This window comes from Oncorhynchus masou, unplaced genomic scaffold, assembly GCF_036934945.1.
Source record: "Oncorhynchus masou masou isolate Uvic2021 unplaced genomic scaffold, UVic_Omas_1.1 unplaced_scaffold_968, whole genome shotgun sequence".
Classification (NCBI taxonomy): domain Eukaryota; kingdom Metazoa; phylum Chordata; class Actinopteri; order Salmoniformes; family Salmonidae; genus Oncorhynchus; species Oncorhynchus masou.
Window position 1 is genome coordinate 145,383 of NW_027016184.1, and position 10,000 is coordinate 155,382.

The window sequence follows — 10,000 nt, forward strand, 5'->3', positions numbered from 1 at the left end:
CCATGTTCTCTATAACACAATAGAACAGGACCCCCATGTTCTCTATAACACAATAGAACAGGACCCCATGTTCTCTATAACACAATAGAACAGGACCCCATGTTCTCTATAACACAATAGAACAGGACCCCATGTTCTCTATAACACAATAGAACAGGACCCCATGTTCTCTATAACACAATAGAACAGGACCCCATGTTCTCTATAACACAATAGAACAGGACCCCATGTTCTCTATAACACAATAGAACAGGACCCCATGTTCTCTATAACACAATAGAACAGGACCCCATGTTCTCTATAACACAATAGAACAGGACCCCATGTTCTCTATAACACAATAGAACAGACCCCCATGTTCTCTATAACACAATAGAACAGGACCCCATGTTCTCTATAACACAATAGAACAGGGCCCCATGTTCTCTATAACAGAGGCTTTACCCCCATGTTCTCTATAACACAATAGAACAGGACCCCATGTTCTCTATAACACAATAGAGGCTTTACCCCCATGTTCTCTATAACACAATAGAACAGGGCTCCCATGTTCTCTATAACACAATAGAACAGGACCCCCATGTTCTCTATAACACAATAGAACAGGACCCCATGTTCTCTATAACACAATAGAACAGGACCCCATGTTCTCTATAACACAATAGAACAGGACCCCCATGTTCTCTATAACACAATAGAACAGGACCCCATGTTCTCTATAACACAATAGAACAGGACCCCATGTTCTCTATAACACAATAGAACAGGACCCCATGTTCTCTATAACACAATAGAACAGGGCCCCATGTTCTCTATAACACAATAGAACAGGACCCCATGTTCTCTATAACACAATAGAACAGGGCCCCCATGTTCCCCCATGTTCTCTATAACACAATAGAACAGGACCCCATGTTCTCTTATAACACAATAGAACAGGACCCCATGTTCTCTATAACACAATAGAACAGGACCCCATGTTCTCTATAACACAATAGAACAGGACCCCATGTTCTCTATAACACAATAGAACAGGACCCCATGTTCTCTATAACACAATAGAACAGGACCCCATGTTCTCTATAACACAATAGAACAGGACCCCATGTTCTCTATAACACAATAGAACAGGACCCCATGTTCTCTATAACACAATAGAACAGGACCCCATGTTCTCTATAACACAATGTTCCCTAGAACAGGACCCCCATGTTCTCTATAACACAATAGAACAGGGCCCCACCCACAATAGAGGCTTTACATAACACAATAGAACAGGACCCCCATGTCTCTATAACACAATAGAACAGGACCCCATGTTCTCTATAACACAATAGAACAGGACCCCATGTTCTCTATAACACAATAGAACAGGACCCCATGTTCTCTATAACACAATAGAACAGGACCCCATGTTCTCTATAACACAATAGAACAGGACCCCATGTTCTCTATAACACAATAGAACAGGACCCCATGTTCTCTATAACACAATAGAACAGGACCCCATGTTCTCTATAACACAATAGAACAGGACCCCATGTTCTCTATAACACAATAGAACAGGACCCCATGTTCTCTATAACACAATAGAACAGGGACCCCATGTTCTCTATAACACAATAGAACAGGACCCCATGTTCTCTATAACACAATAGAACAGGACCCCATGTTCTCTATAACACAATAGAACAGGACCCCATGTTCTCTATAACACAATAGAGGCTTTACCCCCATGTTCTCTATAACACAATAGAACAGGGCCCCCATGTTCTCTATAACACAATAGAACAGGACCCCCATGTTCTCTATAACACAATAGAACAGGACCCCATGTTCTCTATAACACAATAGAACAGGACCCCATGTTCTCTATAACACAATAGAACAGGACCCCCATGTTCTCCATAACACAATAGAACAGGACCCCATGTTCTCTATAACACAATAGAACAGGACCCCATGTTCTCTATAACACAATAGAACAGGGCCCCCATGTTCTCTATAACACAATAGAGGCTTTACCCCCATGTTCTCTATAACACAATAGAACAGGGCCCCCATGTTTTCTATAACACAATAGAACAGGACCCCCATGTTCTCTATAACACAATAGAACAGGACCCCATGTTCTCTATAACACAATAGAACAGGACCCCATGTTCTCTATAACACAATAGAACAGGACCCCATGTTCTCTATAACACAATAGAACAGGACCCCATGTTCTCTATAACACAATAGAACAGGACCCCATGTTCTCTATAACACAATAGAACAGGACCCCCATGTTCTCTATAACACAATAGAACAGGACCCCATGTTCTCTATAACACAATAGAGGCTTTACCCCCATGTTCTCTATAACACAATAGAACAGGACCCCCATGTTCTCTATAACACAATAGAACAGGACCCCATGTTCTCTATAACACAATAGAACAGGGACCCCATGTTCTCTATAACACAATAGAACAGGACCCCATGTTCTCTATAACACAATAGAACAGGACCCCCATGTTCTCTATAACACAATAGAACAGGACCCCATGTTCTCTATAACACAATAGAACAGGACCCCATGTTCTCTATAACACAATAGAACAGGACCCCATGTTCTCTATAACACAATAGAACAGGGCCCCCATGTTCTCTATAACACAATAGAACAGGACCCCATGTTCTCTATAACACAAATAGAACAGGGCCCCATGTTCTCTATAACACAATAGAACAGGACCCCATGTTCTCTATAAATAATAGAACAGGACCCCATGCTCTCTATAACACAATAGAACAGGACCCCCCATACCCTCTATAACACAATAGAACAGGGACCCCATGTTCTCTATAACACAATAGAACAGGACCCCATGTTCTCTATAACACAATAGAGGCTTCTACCCCCATGTTCTCTATAACACAATAGAACAGGGACCCACATGTTCTCTATAACACAATAGAACAGGGACCCCATGTCTTCTATAACACAATAGAACAGGGACCCCATGTTCTCTATAACACAATAGAACAGGACCCCATGTTCTCTATAAACAATAACAGAGGCTTTACCCCCATGTTCTCTATAACACACAGAACAGGGACCCCCATGTTCTCTATAACACAATAGAACAGGGACCCCATGTTCTCTATAACACAATAGAACAGGGCCCCATGTTCTCTATAACACAATAGAACAGGACCCCATGTTCTCTATAACACAATAGAACAGGACCCCATGTTCTCTATAACACAATAGAACAGGACCCCATGTTCTCTATAACACAATAGAGGCTTTACCCCCATGTTCCTTATAACACAACAGAACAGGACCCCATGTTCTCTGATAACACAATAGAACAGGACCCCCCATGTTCTCTATAACACAATAGAACAGGACCCCCATGTTCTCTATAACACAATAGAACAGGACCCCATGTTCTCTATAACACAATAGAACAGGACCCCATGTTCTCTATAACACAATAGAACAGGACCCCCATGTTCTCTATAACACAATAGAACAGGACCCCCATGTTCTCTATAACACAATAGAACAGGACCCCATGTTCTCTATAACACAATAGAACAGGACCCCATGTTCTCTATAACACAATAGAACAGGACCCCATGTTCTCTATAACACAATAGAACAGGACCCCATGTTCTCTATAACACAATAGAACAGGACCCCATGTTCTCTATAACACAATAGAGGCAGGACCCCCATGTTCTCTATAACACAATAGAACAGGGCCCCCATGTTCTCTATAACACAATAGAACAGGGCCCCCATGTTCTCCACAACACAATAGAACAGGACCCCATGTTCTCTATAACACAATAGAACAGGACCCCCATGTTCTCTATAACACAATAGAACAGGGCCCCCATGTTCTCTATAACACAATAGAACAGGGCCCCCATGTTCTCTATAACACAATAGAACAGGACCCCATGTTCTCTATAACACAATAGAGGCAGGACCCCCATGTTCTCTATAACACAATAGAAGCAGGACCCCCATGTTCTCTATAACACAATAGAGGCAGGACCCCCATGTTCTCTATAACACAATAGAACAGGACCCCATGTTCTCTATAACACAATAGAACAGGACCCCCATGTTCTCTATAACACAATAGAACAGGACCCCATGTTCTCTATAACACAATAGAACAGGACCCCCATGTTCTCTATAACACAATAGAACAGGACCCCCATGTTCTCCATGACACAATAGAACAGAACCCCCATGTTCTCTATAACACAATAGAACAGGACCCCCATGTTCTCTATAACACAATAGAACAGGACCCCATGTTCTCTATAACACAATAGAACAGGACCCCCATGTTCTCTATAACACAATAGAACAGGACCCCATGTTCTCTATAACACAATAGAACAGGACCCCATGTTCTCTATAACACAATAGAACAGGGCCCCCATGTTCTCCACAACACAATAGAACAGGACCCCATGTTCTCTATAACACAATAGAACAGGACCCCCATGTTCTCTATAACACAATAGAACAGGGACCCCATGTTCTCTATAACACAATAGAACAGGACCCCCATGTTCTCTATAACACAATAGAACAGGACCCCATGTTCTCTATAACACAATAGAACAGGACCCCATGTTCTCTATAACACAATAGAACAGGACCCCCATGTTCTCTATAACACAATAGAACAGGACCCCATGTTCTCTATAACACAATAGAGGCTTTACCCCCATGTTCTCTATAACACAATAGAACAGGACCCCCATGTTCTCTATAACACAATAGAACAGGGCCCCCATGTTCTCCACAACACAATAGAACAGGACCCCATGTTCTCTATAACACAATAGAACAGGACCCCCATGTTCTCTATAACACAATAGAACAGGGACCCCATGTTCTCTATAACACAATAGAACAGGACCCCCATGTTCTCTATAACACAATAGAACAGGACCCCATGTTCTCTATAACACAATAGAACAGGACCCCATGTTCTCTATAACACAATAGAACAGGACCCCCATGTTCTCTATAAATAATAACAGAACAGGACCCCATGTTCTCTATAACACAATAGAGGCTTTACCCCCATGTTCTCTATAACACAATAGAACAGGACCCCCATGTTCTCTATAACACAATAGAACAGGACCCCCATGTTCTCCATAACACAATAGAACAGGACCCCATGTTCTCTATAAACACAACAGAACAGGACCCCCATGTTCTCTATAACACAATAGAACAGGACCCCATGTTCTCTATAACACAATAGAACAGGACCACAGTGAAATACAGTGTAGACATTGTTAATGTATAAATGACTGTTTGGGCTGGAAACGTCTGATTGTTAATGGAATATCAACATAGGCGTACAGAGGCCCATTATCAAACTATCACTCCTGTGTTCCAATGGCACGTTGTGTTAGCTAATCCAAGTTGATCATTTTAAAAGGCTAATTGATCATTAGAAAACCATTTTGCAATTATGTTAGCACAGCTGAAAACTGTTGTTCTGATTAAAGAAGCAATACATCTGGCCTCTTTTAGACTAGTTGAGTATCTGGAGCATCAGCATTTGTGGGTTCGATTACAGACTCAAAATTGGCCAGCAACAAAGAACTTTCTTCTGAAACTCGTCAGTCTATTCTTGTTCTGAGAAATGAAGGCTATTTCATGTGAGAAACTGACAAGAAACTGAAGATCTCGTACAACGCTGTGTACTACTCCCTTCACAGAACAGCGCAAACCAGCCCTAACCAGAATAGAAAGAGGAGTGGGAGGCCCCGGTGCACAACTGAGCAAGAGGACAAGTACATTAGAGTGTTGAGTTTGAGAAACAGACACCTAACAAGTCCTCAACTTACAGCTTCATTGAATAGTACCCACAAAACACCCATCTCAACGTCAACAGTGAAGAGAGACTCTGGGATGCTGGCCTTCTAGGCAGAGTTCCACTGTCCAGTCTCAACGTCAACAGTGAAGAGGAGACTCTGGGATGCTGGCCTTCTAGGCAGAGTTCCTCTGTCAGTCTCAACGTCAACAGTGAAGAGGAGACTCTGGGATGCTGGCCTTCTAGGCAGAGTTTCTCTGTCCAGTCTCAACGTCAACAGTGAAGAGGAGACTCTGGGATGCTGGCCTTCTAGGCAGAGTTCCACTGTCCAGTCTCAACGTCAACAGCGAAGAGAGACTGGGATGCTGGCCTTCTAGGCAGAGTTCCTCTGTCCAGTCCCAACGTCCTCTGTCCAGTGTCTGTGTTCTTTTCCCATCTTAATCTCTTCTTTTTATTGGCCAGTCTGAGATATGGCTTTTTCTTTGCAACTCTGTATCAGATACAGTACAGAACCAGTCAAACACCCTGCTATTTCAGTAACTATCTGTCCTCTCTATCTGTCCTCTATATCTGTCCTATCCAATAAACACCCTGCTATTTCAGTAACTCTCCTCTATCTGTCCTCTCTATCTGTCCTCTCCATCTGTCCTATCCAATAAACACACTGCTATTTCAGTAACTCTCCTCTATCTGTCCCTTCTAGCTGTCCTATCCAATAAACACCCTGCTATTTCAGTAACTCTCATCTATCTGTCCTCTCTATCTGTCCTATCCAATAAACACCCTGCTATTTCAGTAACTCTCCTCTATCTGTCCTCTCTAGCTGTCCTATCCAATAAACACCCTGCTATTTCAGTAACTCTCCTCTATCTGTCCTCTCTATATGTCCTCTCTATCTGTCCTATCCAATAAACACCCTGCTATTTCAGTAACTCTCCTCTATCTGTCCTCTCTATCTGTCCCCTCTCTGTCCTCTCTCTATCTGTCCTATCCAATAAACACCCTGCTATTTCAGTAACTCTCCTCTATCTGTCCTCTCTATCTGTCCTATCCAATAAACACCCTGCTCTTTCAGTAACTCTCCTCTATCTGTCCTCTCTCTCTGTCCTCTCTCTGTCCTATCTCCTCTGTCCTCTCTGTCCTCTCTCTCTGTCCCAACTGTCTGTCCCAACTATCTCTCCTATCCAATGAACACCCTGCTATTTCAGTAACTCTCCTCTATCTGTCCTCTCTATCTGTCCCCTTCCTCTCTGTCCTCTCTCTGTCCTATCCAATGAACACCCCTGCTATTTCAGTAACTCTCACCTCTATCTGTCCTCTCTATCTGTCCCCTCTCTCTGTCCTCTATCTGTCCTATCCAATAAACACCCTGCTCTTTCAGTAACTCTCCTCTCTCTGTCCTCTCTATCTGTCCTATCCAATAAACACCCTGCTATTTCAGTAACTCTCCTCTATCTGTCCTCTCTCTCTGTCCTCTCTATCTGTCCCCTCTCTCTGTCCTCTCTATCTGTCCTCTCTATCTGTCCCCTCTTATCTGTCCCCTCTATCTGTCCCCTCTATCTGTCCCCTCTATCTGTCCCCTCTATCTGTCCTCTCTATCTGTCCTATCCAATAATTGATTATTCCGTTCTCAGTGTAAATGTAGACATATGAAACAGACCTAGCTACCTATAAGCGAAATACATATATATTGCAGCTATCCTTGCTACATGAGCCACGTTGCAGTTTAACCCTATTGGTCTGTAACCCCATTGGTCTGTAACCCCATTGGTGCGTAACCCCATTTGTGCGTAACCCCATTGGTCTGTAACCCCATTGGTGTGTAACCCCATTGGTGTGTAACCCCATTGGTCTGTAACCCCATTGGTCTGTAACCCCATTGGTCTGTAACCCCATTGGTGCGTAACCCCATTTGTGCGTAACCCCATTGGTCTGTAACCCCATTGGTGCGTAACCTTATTGGTGCGTAACCCCATTGGTGCGTAACCCCATTGGTGCGTAGGGTTAATTCCTTTCCCGCCAGCGACCCCGGGTTCACTTCCCTGCTCTGCCATTCGCTACAAAATAAATAAAGCCCTAGCAGAAACACAGTGGAATAGAGACCTTGACCCCCCCCTCCTTCCCCCAGCTCTCTCTCTCTCCACTGGGTGTTGAGAACAATGAGAGTCTCAGTCTCTGCTTGAACCTGAGTAACATTGAGCCAGAGACCTCTGTAACGTTACTTAGGCGACACACACACACATTGGCTCACCCCCCCCTCCCCCGCCCAGCCATCCTTAACGACAAAGTCACATGGTAACAGAGTGACCAATGAAAAGGCTGCTGTTACTAAAACTCTGGATAGCTGCTGCCTTGGTTCTTTTTCAAAATGTCTTCCTTTAGTATCACAACACAAGTCACATGGTAAGAGAGTGACCAATGAAAAGGCTGCTGTTACTAAAACTCTGGATAGCTGCTGCCTTGGTTCTATTTCAAAATGTCTTCCTTTAGTATCACAACACAAGTCACATGGTAACAGAGTGACCAATGAAAAGGCTGCTGTTACTAAAACTCTGGATAGCTGCTGCCTTGGTTCTTTTTCAAAATGTCTTCCTTTAGTATCACAACACAAGTCACATGGTAAGAGAGTGACCAATGAAAAGGCTGCTGTTACTAAAACTCTGGATTGCTGCTGCCTTGGTTCTATTTCAAAATGTCCCACAACACAACATTAGTGACATCGCCAAAGACGGGACGATTCCGGTTGGTCACAAGACTGAGGCATAAAAGCTGCCTCTCGATCAGTTGTAAAACCCTCCCGACTGGCAGCCTATGCCCTACACACTGTAGGGTGCTTCTTTAGTGGATAGGGGGCCATTTGGGACCAAGGTCGTAGTCAACAGCAGTCGTGATGCCAAACACACAGAGTCAGAAAACCAAGAAGCACATATATATTATAGTGATGAACTGTCAGAACGGCCTGATGGTAAAACACTGAACTCAAACACTGAACAGAAACACTGAACTAAAACACTGAACTAAAACACTGAACTACAACACTGAACTAACACTGAACTAAAACAGTGAACTAAAACACTGAACTAACACTAAACTAAAACACTGAAGAAACACTGAACTAAAACACTGAAGAAACACTGAACTAAAACACTGAAAAAGCACTGAACTCAAAACACAAAACTTACACTGAACTCAAACACTGAACTAACACTGAACAAAACACTGAACTAAAACACTGAACTAACACTGAACTAAAACACTGAAGAAACACTGAACTAACACTGAACTAAAACAGTGAACTAAAACACTGAACTAACACTGAACTAAATCACTGAACAAAAACAGTGAAGAAACACTGAACTCAAACACTGAACTAACACTGAACAAAACACTGAACTAAAACACTGAACTAACACTGAACTAAAACACTGAACTACAACACTGAACTAAAACACTGAAGAAACACTGAACTAAAACACTGAACTAACACTGAACTAAAACACTGAACTAACACTGAACTAACACTGAACTAAAACACTGAAGAAACACTGCACTAAAACACTGAAGAAACACTGAACTAAAACACTGAACTCAAACACTGAACTAACACTGAACAAAACACTGAACTACAACACTGAACTAAAACACTGAAGAAACACTGAACTAAAACACTGAACTAACACTGAACTAAAACACTGAAGAAACACTGAACTAAAACACTGAAGAAACACTGAACTAAAACACTGAAGAAACACTGAACTAAAACACTGAACTCAAACACTGAACTCAAACACTGAACTCAAACACTGAACTCACACTGAACTCAAACGCTGAACTAAAACACTGAACTAAAACACTGAAGAAACACTGAACTAAAATACTGAATTAAAACACTGAACTCAAACACAAAACTTCCACTGAACTAAAACACTGAACTAAAACACTGAAGAAACACTGAACTAAAACACTTAAGGAACACTGAAGAAACACTGAACTAAAACACTGAACTAAAATACTGAAGGAACACTGAAGACACACTGAACTAAAACACTGAACTAAAATACTGAACTAACACCGAAGAAACACTGAAAGAACACTGAACTAAAACACTGAACTAACACTGAACTAAAACACTGAACTAACACTGAACTAAA

At 42.3% G+C, this 10,000-nt stretch overlaps 1 protein-coding gene and 1 pseudogene across 1 annotated transcript in view; both read right to left on the reverse strand.

Moving 5' to 3' along the window:
• LOC135538460 (RNA-binding protein 47-like) overlaps positions 1-5,919 on the reverse strand; it is a 25,472-nt pseudogene extending 19,553 nt beyond the window's left edge.
• Positions 1-10,000, reverse strand: part of LOC135538461 (RNA-binding protein 47-like) — a 69,942-nt gene that overhangs the window by 57,722 nt on the left and 2,220 nt on the right. The window lies entirely within an intron of this gene.